Source organism: Ailuropoda melanoleuca, chromosome X (genome assembly GCF_002007445.2).
Source record: "Ailuropoda melanoleuca isolate Jingjing chromosome X, ASM200744v2, whole genome shotgun sequence".
Classification (NCBI taxonomy): domain Eukaryota; kingdom Metazoa; phylum Chordata; class Mammalia; order Carnivora; family Ursidae; genus Ailuropoda; species Ailuropoda melanoleuca.
The window spans coordinates 81,482,672-81,504,481 of NC_048238.1; the positions used below are offsets into that span (position 1 = coordinate 81,482,672).

At 38.1% G+C, this 21,810-nt stretch overlaps 1 pseudogene; it reads right to left on the reverse strand.

Annotated features, from left to right (window-relative positions):
• LOC109489116 overlaps window positions 1-21,340 on the reverse strand; it is a 108,016-nt pseudogene extending 86,676 nt beyond the window's left edge.
• Between the last annotated feature and the right edge of the window lie 470 nt (window positions 21,341-21,810).

Here is a 21,810-nt window from a genome sequence, read left to right on the forward strand (position 1 = left end):
GGGTCGTGAGATGGAGCCTCGGAGGAGCCCCATGTCGGGCTCCGTGCTCAGCGGGGCATCTGCTTGAGATTCTCTCTCCCTCTCCCTCTGCCCCTCCCCCTGCTCTCTGTCTTTCTTAAATAAATAAATAAATAAATAAATAAATAAATAAAATCTTTTAAAAAATTCAGAGAGAAACATTTCTAACATAGAATTTTAAACCCAGGAAAGGTAGCCTTCAAAAATAAATGAAAATAAGGGCATTATCAAACACACAGAAGGTAATAGAATTCACTGACAACACCCCTGTATTTCATGAAATACTAAATGAAGTTCTTCAGACCCTGGAAGTGATTCCAGATTGATTGTAATCCTTGATTTCCAAGTGTTTTGAGCTCCAAGCTTAACTTTTATGCCTTTAAAATCTTGTGGGAAAATCTGCTGTCATTATATTTAGCCTCTGGTTACTTCACAGTTCCTATGCTGCCCATGCCTGTTTAACTATATAAGATTTTCTGCACCAGGGGCACCTGGGTGGCTCAGTTGTTAAGCATCTGCCTTCGGCTCAGCGCTTGATCCCAGGGTCCTGGGACCGAGCCCCCCGAATCAAGCTCCCTGCTCCGCTGGGAGCCTGCTTCTTCCTCTCCCCCTCCCCCTGCTTGTATTCCCTCTCTCGCTGGCTGTCTCTAGCTCTATTTATTAAATAAATAAATAAAATCTTAAAAAAAAAAAGATTTTCTGCACCAAGAAGCTTCAAGACACAATCTCTAATCCTCCAAACGGTCTGGAATGTTAATCTGTTGTAATCTTTTGGATCTTGCATGATAGATCTTGTCTAAAGCAGAGTTCACATTTTTAGATGAATAGGCACTAATCCTAAGGTTGCTTTCTCAGACAAATCGAGAACAGGTAGAGGTACTATGTTCCCTTAAAAGTGCACTTGGACATTGATGTGTTGTTCTTATGTGCTAGTTAGAGTAGCTAGGAGGGTACTGAACTATCAAAAATATAGCCCTGACGGCCTGTCCCAACCAGTCCCTCTGCTGGTGAGTGGCGCAATTTGACCAGTTAGTACCTAACACTTAGAATGTTTGCTACCATACATTTGACATAAATAAACATTTCTTAATCTACTGCTTTGAATAAAATAACATTTTGTAAAACAAATGTCTCATTATTTGTTCTTATTTTGGGTGTGCTAAGTTTCTACAAAGTCAACGGATTTTGACCAAATTTCACTCATTAATAAAAGCTATCATTTTCAATTTAATGTATGAATCATTCTATTATTTTGGAGCTAAGCAATACCAAATCAGTTTTCATACGGGCATATCCTCTGTGACTTGGCTGTCCCCAGTGCATGGAACCTCCATCCTTTGACAGAACCTATTACCGTATCGGAGAGGACACACAGACTGAATATGGCTGCCTGCCTCCCCCTGGTATGTGAAGTAGGTACCTAGCAGCCAAAGATCCTCTCATTCTGGGAAAAGCCTTTTTAAATTTGTTTTTGTTTGTGTGTTTGTCTGTTGGTAATCCAGGCCATCAGCATGGTGTGATCAATTGTTCCTTTATTGGGGGCGCCTGGGTGGCTCAGTTGTTAAGCATCTGCCTTCGGCTCAGGTCACGATCCCAGGGTCCTGGGATCGAGCCCCATGTCGGGCTCCCTGCTGGGCAGGAGGCCTGCTTCTCCCTCTCCCACTCTCCCTGCTTGTGTTCCCTCTCTCACTGTCTCTCTCTCTCTGTCCAATAAATAAATAAAATCTTTAAAAAAATCATTCCTTTATTGAATTACTTCTTCATACACCATTTATTGAGAAAACGCTAACATAATATTAGATACAGAGGGGTCACTTAACTTCCTATAGAGAATTTCTGGATTCAAACATTGGCTCTGCTACTTATCAGCTAGGAAGTGAGATTTGGGTCAAACAAACACCATGAGACTCAGTTTGCTCTTCTGGAAAATGGGTATCGCTACTATAAGAACAAAGACCCTTTTTCCTCGTATTTCCATTCCAGGGCAAGCTAAAGCCTTAGAAAGTATTATGCATAAACTTTCAGTCTACGACTCTACGTATATCATAGCAGGACTATCTTCTCTTATCACTTGAATGAAATAAAAAAGAGCCACAGGATTGACAGAAACCGAACATCAATATTCATGATGCTATTACATGGAGACAGAGCATTTATGATATTTTCTTAAGCTGTTATGTCTGGTTTATAATGAGTATCCCAGAATAAGCAAAAGGCTAGACTTTCAAGTCTCCAAAGAACCATTCAGCTCTATGCATCTGTCTGAATTTAAATAATGAAACTCCACATGCACAAAAAGGCAGCTCAAGGAAAAGGGAGCTAAGAAAATAGTGCGCTTACACGGAGAGATTCTAAGAGCAATTCTTTGGCGTATTAGACTCCAATGTTGGTAAATTCCCAGAGAGATCCATCTACGACATAAAGAATCACCGGAAGTCCAGTGGAATGACACCCCCCTCCTTGTGCCCTCTTGGTCCTGGAAGGGGGCCAAGATAAAGTGGAGTTTGGGGTTCTAATTTCTGGGGAACTCCAGCAGTGTCTGCAAACATCAGATCTTTTAGAAATGTCGGAGTTATAGTTGAAGGCCGGTTACGTATTCTTTACGCGCAGGGTCAGAGAGAGGCAGGAAAAAGCAGAAGGTCACGGATGCTGTATTCGCCATGAAAATATGCCGTCTTCTCTACTCTGGAAAGGACCTGGTCAAAGAGAGTATCTAATCGTAAGCATAGAATTCACTCACGACCAGGATCCTCTCAATAGAAAACCTTTTAGAAATTACCTTCAGGGGGCGCCTGGGTGGCACAGTGGTTAAGCGTCTGCCTTCGGCTCAGGGCGTGATCCCGGCGTTATGGGATCGAGCCCCACATCAGGCTTCTACTCTATGAGCCTGCTTCTTCCTCTCCCGCTCCCCCTGCTTGTGTTCCCTCTCTCGCTGGCTCTCTATCTCTGTCGAATAAATAAATAAAATCTTTTAAAAAAAAAAAGAAAAAAGAAATTACCTTCAGGAAATGATAGTATTTTCTTAAGAATATTCAGAGAGGAGGGGTGTGGGGGACTGGGATAGACTGGTGATGGGTAGTAAGGACCGCACGTATTGCACGGGGCACGGGGTGTTATATGCAACTAATGAATCATCGAACTTTACATCAGAAACCAGGGATGTACTGTATGGTGACTAACATAATAAAATAAAAAAATATTTAAAAAAAGAATATTAAATGTATACTGCCTTTTTCAACATTTAGAGCTGCTGGATTCAAGGGCACAGTCAGCCTATGGCGATTTCAAGTTATCTGTTAGGTACACGAGAAAAGATGGATCTGTAGTCGGGGCCAGAGAGCCCAGTCTGAACGCTTAAGGTCAGTCCAGAGAAACCGAGCTTCTGTGGGCCAAGGATCTTAGGTTCGAACAAGAAATCATAGGGTAGACATTTCGCAGAGTTCTTTTCACCTTGAATAAATGCTACCCAATAACAAAAGTCTTGCTATCTGGCATTCAGAGCAATTTATTTGTTCCAAAAATGCTACCACACGCAAAATCTCATTCCCAAGTCTTTGTTGCATATGTTACAATGTTTAATACAATAAAAATCAGGGACAAATAATGTATACCTTTTCTACCTGTAGCAGAAACTATTTACGGTAGTTATAAATAAAGAATGCTGTCTTAGGCACAGACCACTGCTCTTTCTTTTAGGCTGAACATGTAGGTAACATAAGTAAAATAGTGTAATGGTGGTGTGTGTGTGTGTGTGTATGTGATATGTTCATAGCTTCATATCATTTCATTATCGTCCTCATTGCTTCTGTTGCTAGATTATTCAAAACCTTAAGATGTAGCAGTGGCCTTTTAAGGAAACGGTTTAGGGTGGTACATGCCATTTCTAATCACTCTGTTGTTTTCCTATATACTTTCTACACTCAACTTCCTGTTTTCCCACTTAAGCATTTTACTTACTAAGAAAATTGCCCCCTTCCCTTTGTCTTAACAGGATTCTTGGTTTCTCAGTCCAGTGATTTAGCTTAAAAAACGTTATTGAGCCTTTCGATTTTCCGGGTACTTAGGCTGCAGTGGTTAATAAAACGTGCTTCCTATCCTCAAATAGCTCAAAACCAAACTGGAGAAACAAACACATGCCTATCTAACACTGACACGTAAAGGGACCATAACTGCCCTAGCACACTGAAAACGAAAATCCAATAGGAAAGTAGATTATCTTATCGAGCAAATTTTAAGAAATGTAAAAATTTCTCCCAACACTTGATTATTACCAATTATAGCTTAATACAACCCTGGTACTTTCTACACTTTTTTGTCTCCTAGTGTGCTTCTTTATATCTTTCTTTTTTGTTAAGATTTTATTTATTTATTTGACAGAGAGAGAGCGCACGCGAGAGTATGAGTGGGGGGCAGAGGGAGAGGGGGAAGCAGGCTCCCTGCTGAGCAGGGAGCCCAATGTGAGGCTCGATCCCAAGACCCTAGGATCATGACCCGAGCCGAAGGCAGACGCTTCACCGACGGAGCCACCCAGGAGCCCCGCTTCTTTATATCTTTCAGTTGTGCTTTTCTTGGAATCAGATTCTTTGGGGAGTGGTACAAAGCTTAGAACTCAGGCTCATTATCTAACAACTCCAGTAAGAGTTGACTTTTCTCAGGCTCTCTTCAATACATGCAATTACTAGCCCATAGTCACTAGTGGGTTCTCTTAGGGAGCTATTAGAGGTGAGTTAACCTGGGCTGTTAAAAGTCAATTAAAATGAAGGTCATCAATATTCCTGATAACATCAGAATCAGCTCAGTCAGTGGACTCCAACATTGGCTTTACAGTGGAATCCCCTGGGAAACTTTTTAAACTACTGGTGCCTACATGCTTCCACCCCTATCCCCTCTCCCTCACCGAGAATCTAGTTGGTCTGGGTTGCTCTCCAGGTCTTTCTAATATGTAGCCAAGAAACATTGCCTAACTCTATACTATTTCCTCTGATTTACAAACATTTTTCTTCCCCTATACATAAATGAAAGATTATAAATTTTGACTGCTTGAAGCCCTCTCCATCCCCATGTTCAGAGCACAAACATTCCTCATGATACATTTTTCTCAAATTATGGGCTTCCTTGTCTTCTAGTTTTGAGCAGTGACATCAAAACAGGCCAGCATTTTTTTTTATACTCCTTCTACCAAGAGAGAAAGTCTATGTCCCTTTGCCTTGAATCTGGGTTGACCTTAGTTTTATACCTATTACAAGTAGGATATAGAAGAAATGCACGGTGCAGTTTCTCAGACTGTGTCAAACAAAACCGTAAGGCTTCTGGCTGGTTCTCTTTGAGCAACACCCAAAACCCTGAGTCACCATCTGAGAAGTCTTACCATCCTGAAGCTGTTGGTCTATCAAAGAGGTAGGCCATATGGGGAGATCACCTGTAGCAGTCTGGCCAATAGATCCAGTCTTCAAATCAACCCAGTTTAGGTGTAAGTCATGTAAGTAAAGACATTCATAGCTGATTTTTCTTCCCCCCTACTATTGAGTCCCCCAAGTCTTTGAGTCTTTCCATATGAAGTCCCTGATCCTGTGAAACAGATCAAGTCTTTCCCGCCATTTCCTGTTCAAACTTCTGACCCACGAAATCACGAAAAGGTACAGTTTCCAGGCACCTGGAAAGAGGATATTGCCATGCCAAAACAAACAAACAAACAAAACCCCCCAAAACACAAAACATGTGGTGGTGGTTGTGTGGCCATGTTAGATAGAAACTGGAATGTTCTTGAGACTACTGGTGTGAGCCTGATGGGGCCTCAAGGAGTTTGTCAATGTGGGATTAAAAAACTGTGGGAAAAATGTAGTTAAAAGCTGGAGGAAATGAGATTCTTGATGTGTAGTGGCAAAAAGTTTAGCAAAACTATCATTTATCACTGTGTGTAAAATAGAAAAGATGCACCTTATTAAATGATGGTCTTGCTGAGTGTTTCCTTGTAGGATGTCAAAAGTGTCAGTTGTATTTTTCTTGTTAGTTGAGTATCATAAGGTATGTGTAGAAAAAGGTAAGCTAAAGAAGGAATTATTTATTAAGTTTCAAGCACAATTTACAAGAAATATAAAGAATCAATAACTTGCTGTTTTTGAAAATAAGACTATTTATGACTACCAGCTTTCCTAACAGAAGGTTATTAAAGAAAGAAAGGGCTTGTATTAGTCAGGGTTCTCCAGAGAAACAGAACTAGTGGGATGTCTCTCTATCTATCTACACATATACGATATATATGAATATATATATTTATGCATACATATGTATGTATGTATGTGTGTATATGTACACATATACGTATATATGTATACTAGTGATAAGGAATTGGCTCACATGGTTGTGGAGGCTGATAAGTTTCAATGTCTGTAGTCAACAAGCTAGAAAACCAGGAGAGCTGATGGTACAGTTCCAGTCTGAAGGCCAGTAGGCTTGAATCCCAGGAAGGGCTGATGTTTGAGTTTAAGTCTGAAATCAGGATAAAAACTGATTTCCCAGTTCAAAGCCAATCAGACAGGAGGAGTTCCCTCTTAATCAGGGGAGGGTCAGCCTTTGATCTATAAGGCCTTGACTGATTGGATGAAGCCCACCCACATGAGCTTTATTCAGTCTGTTGATTTAAGTGATAATCTCATCTAAAAACACCCTCACAGAAGCACTCAGAACACTGTTCAACCAAATATCTGGACACCGTGTGGCCCAGTCAAGTTGACATATAAAATAACCATCATAAGGCTTCAAAGCAAAGATCAAGTTCAAGGTGCTACAAGAAAATATCTCCTGGTAAAGATTACTATGAAACATTTTTTTAAAAATTTCTCCAAGAGACTTAAGGTAGCACTTTCTATCCTAAAGCCTTCCAAACAGACAAAAGGACTTAAAGGGAGATATAGCTGCTGATATCTTTGGCAAATACAATCTGCCCCATGTCTGTGACTTTCCTCTGAGATTTATGCCACTTTTCTGATCAATATCTTATTTTCCTACAACATCTTTCCTTTGCACAGTTCTAATCACTTGTCAATAAAACAGATTGCTCTGACTTTTTTTTTTTACAGAATATAAACTTTAGAAAATCTTTGCTTCATGGTTTAAAATGGCCAATCTTTTCCAGAATAATGTAGCATAAACCAGTAAAACCAATTCATGACATTGTTTTCACTTTTTAAAAAGATTATTTATTTGAGAGAGAGAGAGAAAGAGAGCTCGAGCGCACCAGCAGGGGAGGGGCAGAGGGAGTAGCAGACTCCCCACTGATCAGGGAGCCCAATGCAGGGCAGGGCTCGATCCCAGGACTCCCAGGACTCCCGGAGGACCATGACCTGAACTGAAGGAAGATGTTTAACTGACTGAGCTACCCAGGTGCCTCCATTGTTTTCACTTTTAACTCTAGCATATAGATTAAAGGACAAAATTGTTAAACATAGCTATAGATACAATACTTTATGAATGACACACAACATTAAAAGATGCAAAATATAACATAAACGACATAGAATGTGGGGAACAAATAAATGTGTAGAACACCTTTACGCAATTGAAGTTAAGTTGTTATCAATTTAAAATAGACTGTTATAACTATAAGCTGTATTATGAAAGCCTCATGGTAATCACCAAGCAAAAACCTATAATAGAGGCACAAATGATAAAGAGAAAAGAATTCAAACATACCATTACAAAGAAATCATTATTTCAGAAAGACAGCAAGAGAGGGAAAAAAGAACAAAGGAACTACAAAACAATCAGAAAGGAATTATCAAAATGGTGATTACCAATCAAAAATTACTCTAGATGCTAATAATTTAAGTTCTCCTGTTGAAAGACATAAAGTGGCTTGAACAGTTAAAAAAAAATAACCCCAACATGACCCATCTATTTACTGCCTACAAGAGACTCACTTAAGTTTTAGGACCTTCTAGGGCTGAGAGGGAGGGGATGGAAGAACATAGTCCATGTAAATGGGAAACAAAAGAAAGCAGAGGTCATAATCCTTATATGAAACAAAGTAGACGTTAAGTCAAAAGTTGTAACAAGAGACAAAGAAGGTCATTATATAATGATAAAGTGTCCATTCATCAAGAGGATATAAGTCATAAATATATACACACTCAATATCACAGCATATAAATATATTTAACAATTATGAACAAATCTGGAGGCAGAAATAGCAATGCAAGTAACAGTAGGGGATTTCAACACTCCACTTTCAACAATGGGTAGATCGTCCCAACAGAATATTAATAAAGAAATAATGGACTCAAATGACACTGTAGACCAAATGGACCTAACAGATATATACAGAACTTTCCATCCAACAGAAGCAAAATGTACATTTTTTTTTCAAACATGCATAGAATATTCCCATGGAGAGATGATATATTAGGTCACAAAACAAGTCTTAACAAATTTAAGAATGAAATCATACCAAGTATCTTTTATAGCTGCAGTGATATGAAACTAAAAAATCAGAAACAGGAGGAAAGCCAGAAAATTCACAAATGTGGAAATTAAACAACACACTTCTTTTTTTTTGTTTGTTTGTTTTTGTTTCATTTTGTTTTTTTAATAATAATTTTTTATTATGTTATATTAGTCACCATACAGTACATCCCTAGTTTTTGATGTAATGTTCCATGATTCATTACTTGTGTGTAACACCCAGTGCACCATGCAATACGTGCCCTCCTTAATACCCAATAGCGGCCTATCCCATTCCCCCACCCCCCTCCCCTCTGAAGCCCTCAGTTTGTTTCCCAGAGTCCATGGTCTCTCATGGTTCATTCCCCCTTCTGTTTACCCCCCTTCATTCTTCCCTTCCTTCTCCTACCGATCTTCCTGTTTCTTATGTTCCATAAATGAGTGAAACCATATGATAATGCTGAACAACAAATGGGTTAAAAAACAAAAAGTGAAATAAAAACTATGATGAAACAAATGAAACTGGAAACAACATACCAAAGCTTATGGGATGCAGCAAAATAGTTCTAAGAGGGAATTTTAAAGCAATAATTGTCTACATTAAGAAAACAGAAAGATCCAAATAAACAACCTAAACTTATACCTCAAGGAACTAGAAAAAGAACAAACTAAGCCCAGAGTTAGCAGAAGAAAGGAAATAATAAAGAACAGAGCAGAAATAAATGAAATAAAAACCAGAAAGGCAATAGGAAAGATCCACAAAAATAGTTTATTAAAAAGATAAACAAAATTGACAAATCTTTAACTAGATTAAGAAAAAAGAGATGACTCAACTTAACACAATTATAAATGAAAGAGGAGATATTACAACTGATACCACAGAAATACAGAGAATTATAAGACATTACTTTGAACAATTACATGCCAACAAATGAGATAACTTAGAAGAAATCAATAAATTCCTAGAGACATACAACTTCCCAAGACTGAATCATGAAGTAATAGAAACTCTTAACAGACCAATAACAAGCAAGAAAATTGAATCACAAATCAAAAATCCCCCAACAAATAAAAGCCCAGGACTAGATGGCTTCGCTAGTAAAACTCTACCAAATATTTAAAGAAGAATTAATACTGATCCTTATCAAACTCTTCAAAAAAAAAAAGAGGGAAAAAGAAGGAACTCTTCTGAACTCATTTCACAAGGCCAGCATTATCCTGATACTGAAACCAGACAAGGACACTGCAAGAAAAGAATATTATAGGCCAATATCCCTAATGAACATAGATACAAAAGTCCTCAACAAAATACTGGCAAACTTAATTCAAGAGCACGTGAAAAAGATCATGCACCATGATCAAGTGGGATTGATCTCTGTGATGCCAAGATGTTTCGACATGTGCAAATCAATAAATGTAATAAACCACATTAATAAAATGAAGGATAAAAATTGCACGATTATTTCAATAGATGCTGAAAATGCATTTGACAAACTTCAACGCCCTGTCATGATAAAAACTTTCAACAGATTAGGTATAGAAAGACTGTACCTTGACTATTAAAACCCATATATGACAAGCCTGCTGCTAACATTATAATTGATAGTGAAAAGTTAAAAGCCTTTCCTCTAAGATCAGGAACACAACAGGGATGCCCACTCCTGCCACTTCTATTCGACAAAATACTAGAAGCCCTAGCCACAAAAATTAGGCAAGAAAAAGGAAAAAAATACATATTGGAAAGGAAGAAGTAAAATTATCTGTTTGCAAATAATGTGATTTTATATATATAAAAAGCTGAAGACCCTGCCAAAAAAATTTTTAGACTAATAAATAAATTCAGTGAAGTGGTAGGATACAGAACGAACATGCAAAAAGGAGTCATATTTCTATATGCTAACAAACTATTGGAAAGAAATTAAGAAAGGATTTACACTTACAATAGCATCAAAAACAATAAGTACTTAGAAATAAATTTAACCAAAGGGGTAAAAGACCTCTACACTGAAAACTATAAGATATTGATGAAAGAATTTGAAGAAGACACAAATAAATGGAAGATATTCTTTGTTCATGGACTGAAAGAATTAATATTGTGACCATACCCATATTACCCAAAACGACTTTCAGATTCAATACGATCCCTTTCAAAATTACATTGACATTTTTCTTAGAAATAGAAAAATTATCCTAAAGTTTGTATGGTACCACAAATAAGTCCAAGAACCAAAGCAATCTTGAGAAAGAAGAACAAAGCTGGAGGCATCATGCTTCCTGATTCCAAACTATTCTACAAAACTATAGTAATTAAAGCAATATTGTACTGGCATAAGAACAGGCACATAAATTAGTGGAACAGAATAAAAAGCCTAGGAAATAACCCATGCATATACCTGCAACTAATTTTTGACAAGGGCACCAAGAACACACAATGGAGAAAGGACAGTCTCCTCATAAAGGGTGTTGGGAAAACTGAAAATCCACAGGCAAACGGGTGAAACTGGACCCCCATCTCACACCACTTACAGGAAATAACTCTAAATGGATTCAAGACTTAAATGTAAGACCTGAAACTGTAAAATTTCTAAAAGAAAACATAGAGAAATTGTTCCTTGATGTTTGTCTTGGCAATGATTTCTTGGATAAGACACAAAATGCACAGACAACAAAAGCTAAAACAAACATGTGAGAGTATATCAAAGTTAAGGGCTTCTGCACAGAAAAGGAAGGAAGCAATCAATAAATTGAAAAGGCAACGCACAGCATGGGAAAAAATATTTGCAAACCATATATCCGATAAGGGATTACTATCCAAAATATATAAAGAACTCATACAACTCAATAGCAAAAAGGCAAATAATCCAATTAACAGGCAAAGGACCTAAGTAGATACTTTTCCAAAGAAGATACACAAATGTCCAATACATTCATGAGGCATTACTGATCATCAGTAAATGCAAATCAAATCCACTGTTTCACCTCATGCCTGTTAGGGTGGTTGCTATTGAGAAGATAAGTTGGTGAGGATGTGGAGAAAAGGAAACCCTTGTGAACTCTCAGTGGAAATGCAAATTGGTACAGCCAATTTGGTAAATATTATAGTAGATCCTCAAAACATTAAAAATAGAGCTACCATCGGATCCATCAATCTCACTCGTGGGTAGATAGCTGAAGGAAATAAAATCAGTATCTCAAAAAGATATCTGTATTATGATGTTCATTGCAGAATTATTCACAATGATCAAGAGGTGGAAACAACTTAAATGCCCTTCAACTGATGAATGGATAAAGAATATATGGTACATATACCTACAATGGAATATGATCGAGCCATAAAAGAGAAGGAAATCTCCCTCTCTGATTTCTTCCCATTCAGGTTTGCCTCCCTTCTCCTATGATCCTATGCGCCTTTTCTTATATTCCATGTATGACTGAAACCCTATGATAACTGTCCTTCTCTGATTGACATATTTTGCCAGCATAATACCCTCCAGTTCCAGCCATGTCGATGTAAATGGTAAGATTTCATCCTTTTTGATGGCTGAGTAACATTCCATTATATATATAAATCCCACATCTTCTTTATCCATTCATCTGTAGATGGACATCTGGGCTCTTTCCACAGTTTGGTTATTGTGAACATTGCTGCTATAAACATTGGGGTGCAGGGGTCCCTTCAGATCACTACATTTATATCTTTGGGGTAAATACCTAGTAGTGCAATTGAGAGACTCTTAACTCTAGGAAACAAACTGAGGGTTGCTGGAGGGGAGGTGAGTGGGGAATGCGGTAACTGAGTGACAGGCATTAAGGAGGGCACATGATGTGATGAGCACTGGGTGTTACATGCAACTGATGAATTACTGAACTCTACATCTGAAGCTAATGATGTTAGCTAATTGAATTTAAATTTTAAAAAAAGAGAAAAGAAGGAAAAAGAAGGAAATTCTGCCATTTGTGATAACATGGACTAATCTGAATGGCATTATGATAAGTGAAGCAGTCAGACAGAGAAAGACAAATACTACACAAACACTGTATGGTATCAATTACACATGGAATCTTAAAAAAAGGAAAAAGAAGCTGATTTCATGGAAACAGAAAATAGAATGGTCATTGCTAGGGGCTGAGGGGAGGAGGGAATGAAGGGATGCATGTCAAAAGGTACAAACCTTCAGTTATAAGTAGACTGTGTTCTGAGGGTCTAATGTATAACGTGGCGACTATAGTTGATAATAAGGTATGATGTGCTTGAAAATTGCCAATGGTAAATCTTAAGGTGTTCTTCTCATACACAGAACAAGAGTTAATTCTGTGAGGTGAAGGTCGTGTTATCTTGATCTCGGTAATTACTCCACAATGTATATGTATATCAAACCATCACATTATACGCTTTGAGTATACACAATTACATTTGTCAATTACTCCTCAAAATTTGAGGAAGAGAAGGAAGCAAGGTTTAAGGTAATTCTTTTCCATTATCCAAATCCTATTCTGTATGCTCCATGATCTAAGATTCTAGAAGCTGAATTGTGGCCCAAACTGCTAACACAAGCAGTTAATATTTCACTTAATATTTTTAGATTTTAATGGGCTTATGAAGTCAGTTATTTTGAGGACCATATGCAGCAAGATTTTAAGTACCTACAGAGGATTAAGATATTCTAATTCACGACTCCTTTGTCCCCATGCAACCCTGTGGACCAGAATTCACACGCCTTTCAAAATATGAGAGAGTTCTGGTAACTTAATAAAAATGTGGTAATGGTATTTGCAAAAAAAAAATATGCAAGTCTAGGATTTATTTAGTAGCTTACAATGTGTAGGATGTAATTTTGTCATAAGATGGATCTTTGCTAAGAGTGAGGTTGCCCTGTGAGACAGTTTCCTTCAAAGTGAGCTAGTTCGGCAGGAAATAGTAAACATCTGACTAGCTTGGTATGAAGTGACTTACATTATTGTGGCCATAAAAAGGACCGAGGCTCTTTTGCTTGATTATAAAGCTGACACGTAGCCAGATGAGTGGCCTCAAATGCCTTCATTCACGCAACCATTGCTTTAATATATCTTTCTTTAGCACTTCTTGTAGATTAGACACTGATGGAAATGCTAAGCACACAAAGACGAATAAGACGTGTCCCTTGCCCTGGGCCGCTCTCCATCTAGTGGGAAAGCCACTTTATACAGATTTTAATATAATATGTTAAATAACTGCAGTGATGGAGGAATACACAAAATTATATGAAAGATCGGAGGAGGAAGACATATCCTGTGGATCGGGAAATTGTTCTTTGAGGAGAAGCTGTCTGAATAAAGAGAGTAATATTAGAGCATTTTAAACACAAGCGCTCACAAAAACAGACAAAGGCCTAAAGTAAAACAAAATCATGGGTGGCATCAAAGACTCTAAACAGTTCATTGTTGCTAGAATAGAAAATGGAAAATAGCAAGTGGTAGGTGATGAATCTTGAGTAATAGTCCGAGGCGCATTGTAAGAATCACGTGATATATTATGGAGTTTGGACATATGGGAACTCACCGGAAACAAGAGAATAACATCACCAAACTTGCTCTTTAGAGAAAGAATTCTGGTGTCAGTGCGGACAATGAGTTAAAGAAGGACAATGAGTTGAAGTATGTGTTAAAATTGGTTGCAGAGGAAGCAATAAAGAGGTTTTTGAAGGCATCCAGTTAGGAAATGACGGTAGCCTGGTCTACAATAAAATGAGCAGAAGTAAAAAAATTCAAAATACATTTTGAAGGTAAATTTGGAAATCTTTGATGATGAATTAGATGTAGAAGGTGAGTGTCAAAGAGGACAGAAAGAGGTGAATCACTTCTAGGCTCTTAACTTGGGAAAGGAAGTGAATGTGAACACCGTAAACTTAAAGAACATTGGAAGAGGGCTACTTTTTTTACCGCGTAGACTTGGGATGAGATGTCATGAACTCACTTTTTGACAAGCTGTGTTTGAAGCGTATTTAGGCTGAATATAAGATTCAGGTCTGGAACCCACGTAGACATTCTGAGGTCCATCGATATCTGGTAGTGAAAACAATGAGACTGGATAAGATGACCCCGGGGACATGCGTTGAATAAAATGAATAAAATGAATAGCAAGGCAAGGAAAGAATCCTAGGCGACACCAAGGTTTAATGACCAGGCAGGTTAAGAGCAACCCGCAAAGGACATGAAGACCAAAGAGAGAGGTAGGGGCTAGAGCCGCAGAAGCCGAGAGGGGGGATGGGCTCACTAAATCACAATCAGGGCTAAGGACAAAGTTCTTAACTTTCACAGTGCTTGAGGGAAGATCCCCTGAGGACTTGACATTTTCCAACTGAGCGTTGGGAGTGAGGGCAACAACAGGGCCTAAGGGATCTGCTTCTCCCCGCAAAAAGCTAAAAAGGAGTTAATGAACCTCATTTACAGAGCTGCGGTTTGTTGTGTGATATTGCAAGACAAGGTATTTGGTAGCAGGACCAAATGGTTTGCTTTGTCCCTTTCCCATTTCAAATGTGCTTGATATACTCTACATTTTTGCTTGGGAAAAACACGTATTATGATTGTATTAGAGCTCTCCAGAGAAACAGACCAACAGGAAGATACATGCACACACACACATATACACGTGTGTGTATATATATATGTTTATTATGTATATTATATATTAAATGATTGTGCATATATATGCATGTATGTATATACTATGAAGTATATATACACACAATATACGTATATACTATGAATATACATACGTATATAGTGTGTATATATGCATATATGTGGATACTACATATATATACTATATATACTACATATTATATATGTAGTATATATAGTATAATATATGAATAGCGAGGCAAGGAAAGAATCCTAGGCGACACGAATGTTTAATGTCCAGGCAGGTTAAGAGAAACCTGCAAAGCAGATGAAGACAAAAGGGAGAGGTAAGGGGCTAGGGCCGCAGAAGCCGCGAGAGTGGATCACAGTCAGGGCTAACGACAGAATTCTTAACTTTCACTAGTTAGAGTGAATATATATGTGTGTATATACACTACGTATCATGTATATAGTATATTATGGTGTATATACACTATACATATAGTGTGTGTATGTATATAGTGTATATATGCTACATATATGTACATGTGTATATGTATACATGCATATATATATAGTTTTTATTATGAAGAGTTGGTTCATTTGATTAAGTGATTATGGAGGCTGAGAAGTCCCATAATCTGCTCTCTGCAAGGTGGAAACCCAGGACAGCTGGCGGTATAATTTAGTTCAATTCCAAAAGTCTGGGACTCAGAAGAGCTAATGGTATAAATCCCAGTTTGAGGACACAAGAAGATGGGATGAGATCTGTCAACCCAAGGCGCGGGGCAAAAGGAATGAGGCAGAAAAAAAGGGGAGGATTCCTCTTTCCTCAGTCTTATACTCTCTCCAGCCACTGAATCTTTGTATCTTTTTATACACTGTCCCTCCCTCCCTACCCCCTGCCCCCGCCCCCCCCACCCCCAGCCACTGGGAACATGCTTTCCTGCCTCTTCAGCTAACTCCTACTTATTATCTGGGACTCAGCTTAGACATCATTCTTTCTTTAATTTGACTGGGTACTTGTTTCTAGTGCCTTCTATCTTACATGTGCAATGAGGTCAGGAAATTTAGCCAATTCATTAGTTGTTTTATCCCTAGCACTTAGTATATTCTTTAAGACATCATAGATATTGAATAAGTAATTGGTGAATAAGTGAAATTCCTGACAACTATTTGGGCGGAAGGGTCCTATAATCAATTAGATATGCAGATCTCCATTTCAAAAAAGAAATGAATTGCTTTGAACTGTTTCAAAAAAGAAATTGAATAATTTTGATTATATATGTGCTAGTCAAATCTTTAAAGTAGACGTCAGGGGCGCCTGGGTGACTCAGTCAGTGAAGCGACTGCCTTGGGCTCAGGTCATGATCTCCACATCCTGGGATCGAGTCCCGCATTGGGCTCCTTGCTCAGCAGGGAGCCTGCTTCTCCCTCTGCCTCTGCCTGCTGCTCCCCCTGCTTGTGCTCTCTCTCTCTCTGTGTCAAATAAATAAACAAAATCTTAAAAAGAAATAAAGTAGGCATCACAATTCAGGGAGGCCACTCGTTTGAGAAAACTGTGGCTTTAATGAAACTCCGGGGAATACTCATGTTTAAAAACAGGATGAACTCTGGGAAGAGACATAGAAAAAGTGGTCAGAAAAGTGTGAGAAGAGCATAGCGTATCAGAAACCAAGTCTTAGTGGGGTCAACAGCATTCTACTGCAGAACAAACATTAGGAAGAACTGACAAGAGGCCATTTGCTTGGGTAATCTGAAAAGTAAGGGGGGAAGAAGCCAACATACAGAGCCTTCAGGAGGTGTTTTTAAAACTATATTTCCAATGATCCCTCTTTTTACATATTTGTGCTCTTGCAGCTTGTTATAGGTACAGTTGTGAAAAAAATCCAATAAATATTGGCATTTGAGCTTGGCGAAGGAAAGTGATGCATCAACCCTTGTTTGCTGTTGTGTGTGCCTGTCTGTGCACTCTCAGCCATGTTATAAGTGTGCTCAAAGCCCTTAACTAGCCACATAAAATAAATACGCTCCAATACTTTGGGTTTTGCATTCAAATAAGTAAACATTTTGTACATCCTGGGCTGCATGTTGAAAACATTTATTAGTAAATTCTCGTTGTGAGTTATGCACTTAAAATTCTAGTTATAGATCATTATTCCTTTTGCAAACATCATAAATTTTTAAGTGAAAGAAAAAGATAATTCACAGTGCCTTGCTTGATATATCTTTGGTATTCACCTGTACCTCCAAAATATGTTTTTAACTTTTGATCTCCTCACACCAATTTTAATGTTATCTCCCTCCATACTTTTTAAACACACTCGGCTTCAGGTAGCTTCGTTAGGTAACTAGATTTCTCACATGAAATAAATCTTTACCACTTCTCAGATACTGGCTATAATGGTATGAAAATTCTCACTTGGTCAACCCTGGGATCCATTCATCAAAGGCAGTCAGAAAGGCATAATGGAAAGTGCAGGACCCTATCTCATCATTTTTTTTTGAATGTGTCTTCTAAAACCAATTTCAAATATCTAACACTGTGTTATAACACTGTAGTTTTAAATGTATGTAGGGGAACTATTTAAGGCAATGCCAGTAGAGTGAAGGTAAAGAGACAACAAGAAAGATGAGATTTCTACACATCACTCAAGCTGTGGAAATGACAGAGCAAGTAGACTGTGACAGCTCTGGATATAACATGGAATGCCTACAGAAACCACTGGAAAAGTTATACAAAAATAAAACAAAAACAACTGATATGTCAAAATGGAATTCTAAAAAAAAGTTGAGGTAATCCACAGGAAGGCAAGACAACGAAAACAGAGCCATGAAAACAGAAGGAAAAAAACCAGAAAACAAAAAATAAAATGGCAGGGGATGCCTGGGTGGCTCATGGTTAAGTGTCTGCTTTTGGCTCAAGTCATGATCCTGGGCTTCTGGGATCGAGTCCCGCATCAGACCCTGAACTCAGAAGGGAGTCTGCTTCTCCCTCTCTCTCTGCCCCTCCCCCCTGCTCATGCGCACTCTCTCTCTCTAATAAATAAATAAAATCTTAAAAAGATAAAATGGTACATTTAAATCCTATCATATCCAGACTTACATAAAACCTAAAGACTAAATACACGAATGAAAAGACAGAGATTGGCAAAGTGGATGAAAAAAAAAAAAAGAACCAACTTTTACGGTGTATATAAGAAACTCACTTCACTTTTTTTTAATGTTTTTTTATTATGTTAGTCACCATACAGTACATCCCTGGTTTTTGATGTAAAGTTCGATGATTCATTAGTTGCGTATAACCCAGTGCACCATGCAATACGTGCCCTCCTTACTACCCATCACCAGCCTATCCCATTCCCCCACCCCCCTCCCCTCTGAAGCCCTCAGTTTGTCTCTCAGAGTCCATAGTCTCTCATGCTTCATTCCCCCTTCTGATTACCTCCCTCTTTCTTTATCCCTTTCTTCCTCTACCGATCATCCTAGTTCTTATGTTCCATAGATGAGAGAAATCATATGATAATTGTCTTTCTCTGCTTGACTTATTTCACTTAGCATTATCTCCTCCAGTGCCGTCCATGTTGCAGCAAATGTTGAGAATTCGTTCTTTCTGATAGCTGAGTAATATTCCATTGTATATATGGACCACAGCTTCTTAATCCAGTCATCTGTTGAAGGGCATCTCGGCTCCTTCCATGATTTGGCTATTGTGGACAATGCAGCTATGAACATTGGGGTGCATATGGCCCTTCTCTTTACTACGTCTGTATCTTTGGGGTAAACACCCAGTAGTGCAATGGCTGGGTCATAGGGTAGTTCAATTTTTAACTTTTTAAGGGACCTCCACACTGTTTTCCAGGAGTGGCTGTACCAACTTGCATTCCCACCAACAATGTAGGAGGGATCCCCTTTCTCCACATCCTCTCCAGCAATTGTTGAAGAAACTCACTTCAAATGAAATGCTACACATGGGTTGAAATTAAAAGGATGGAAAAAGATACACCTTACAAATGTTAATCAAACCTCTACTAACACTGACATAAACAGAAAGAAAACACAAATTACTAATATCAGGAATGAAACAAGGGATATCAATACATCAGAAGGATCAGAAGGAGACACTATAAACAACTTTATATAACATAAATTTGACAAATGAAATGTACCAATTCATTGAAAGTCACAGTCTGACAACTCATACAATATAAAATAGATTATTGAAATGGCCCTATAACTATTAAAGAAATCGAAGGGTTTTGTTTTTTTTTTTAGAAATTGGAGTTTTAATTTACAAACTTTCCTCACCAAAAAATCTCTAGACTTAAAGAGTTTCATTAGAGAATTCTACAAAATGTTTACAGAGTGAATGCCAAATGTACACGATCTCTTCCAGAAAATAAGAGTTGGAAACATTTTCCATTTAATTGTACAAAGCTAGTATTACCCTGATACCAAAACTGGACAAAGAGTTAAAATGGCTCTTACCGAAAAGACAAGAGATGACAAGTGCTGGGGAGAACCTTTGCACACTTCTGGTGTGAATATAAATTGGTACAGCCATTATGGAAAATAGAATGGCAGTGCCTCAAAAAAATTAAAGATACAACTACCATACGATCTATCCACTCCCATTTCTGGGTATATATTCAAAAGAAACGAAATTGCTATTGCAAAGAAACTTCTGCACCCCGCGTTCACTGCAGCAGTATTTACAACAGCCAAGACATGGAAACAACCTAAGTGTCCATCAATGAATTAATGGATAAAGAAAATGTGTATGTATATATATATCTTTCACACACGCATATACATACTGTATTATCTCACTTATATGTGCAATTTTAAAAAACTGAACTCATAGAAATGGAGAACAGATTAGCGGTTTCCAGGGGCAGGGGTTAGGGGGTGGGGAAAGATGGGGGAAAGTGGTCAAAGAATACAAACATCTAGTAATAAGATGAAAAAGTTCTGGGGATGTAAGGTACATCGTGGTGTCTATAGTTAACAATCCTCAACTGTATATTCGAAAGTTGCTAAGAGAGTAGATTATTAAGGTTCTCACCACGAAAAAAGTAACCATGTGAGGTGATGGATGTCTTAACTAATCTTGTTGTGGTAACCTATGCAGTACACATGTCAAATCATTACGTTGTATACTTTAAACTTACATGATGTGATATGTCTATCACACCTCAATAAAGTTGGAAAATAATACATACATACATAATAAACTGTTGGTTCTCTTAAAAAATTAATTAAAAAATTAAATGACCCCAATTGTATTCAGACATTGTATTTAGCAGGAAAAGATTTCAAGTTAAAATATTACTAGTATCTTTCTGATACTTGTAAAATGAATACTGTGCCTAAAATACACTGAACAAAATTTGGTAGAACTCAAAGGATAAATAGACAAATCTCCAATAAGAAGCAGAGATTTCAACATCTATTTCTCAATAATTTATAGAACAAAGTAGACAGAAAATCAGTCAGGATATAGAAGGCTTGAACGTCATGATCGACTAAGAGAACATCAGGATTGACCAATAGGATCTGATGTTTGTAGATCACTTCACCCAACAACACCAGAAACACATCCTTTTCAAGTGCACCATGGAACATTTTCCAAGATAGACCATATTCTGGGCAATAAAACAAGTATCAATAAATTTAAAGTAATTCAAGTCATACGAAGTTGGTTCTATGACCCCAAAAGAATTAAATTAGAAGAAAATGACAGAGAAATAACTGGAATATCTGTAAATTTTTGTAAAGGAATTAACATAATTGTAAAGAACCCAGGGACCAAAGCAGCAATGAAAAACCTATAAATATTTATGAAATATTGATAATGCAAATCATAAGAGGAAACCTGTAATTTTAAATACTTCTGTTAAAAGTTTAAAGCTGTAAAATCGATAATCTAAACTTCCACTTTAAGAAGCCAGAAAACTATGAACATAGCAAATTAAATCCAAAATATATAGGAAGAAGTAAACATTGAACATCGTGTATTGGTTTGCTGGTGCTGCCGTATTTAGGTATCACAGACTTATGTACCTTGAGCAACAGAAATTTATTTTCCCATAGTCCTGAAGGCCAAAAATCTGAGAGCAAGGTGTTGGCAAGACTGGTTTCTTCTGAGGGCTGTGAAGAGAAGCATCTGTACCAGGCCTCTCTCCTGGACTAGTAGATGGACATCTTCTCCCTGTGTCTTCACGTTGCCTTTCCTCTGTATGTGTCTATGTCCACATTTCTTCTTAATGAAGACACCTGTCATGTTCGATTAGTTCCCATTTCATTTTAACTGAGTTACCTCTGTGAAGTCCTTTTCTCCAAACGCAGTCATTTTCTGAGGTACGGTGGGGTGGGGGCGGTGAGGACTTTAACCTATGAATTTGAACGGGGGAGGACACGGTTTAGTCTCTCCCAGGTGGATAACAAGGAAATAAAAATGAATGAGAGTGATGTCACCAAAAATGGCTGAAGAGGGACTGCTGGGGCGCCATCCCTCTGAAACAACAACAAAATGCTGGTTAAAACTGTCAGAATCAAGTTGCACAGAATCTGGGATCTGATCAAAAACTTATAACCACCAGGGGAAACTTTGGTGAAGATAGGTGCTGCTGCCCTGTCCTAAAAGAGTGCTGTGACATTTTAAGTAGCTCACGACCTCCCGCCTCCCGTCCCCTCGGATGGGCTATGACCACAATGGTAGAAACCTGCCTGCCTGCATGCGGGGTGTGGGGT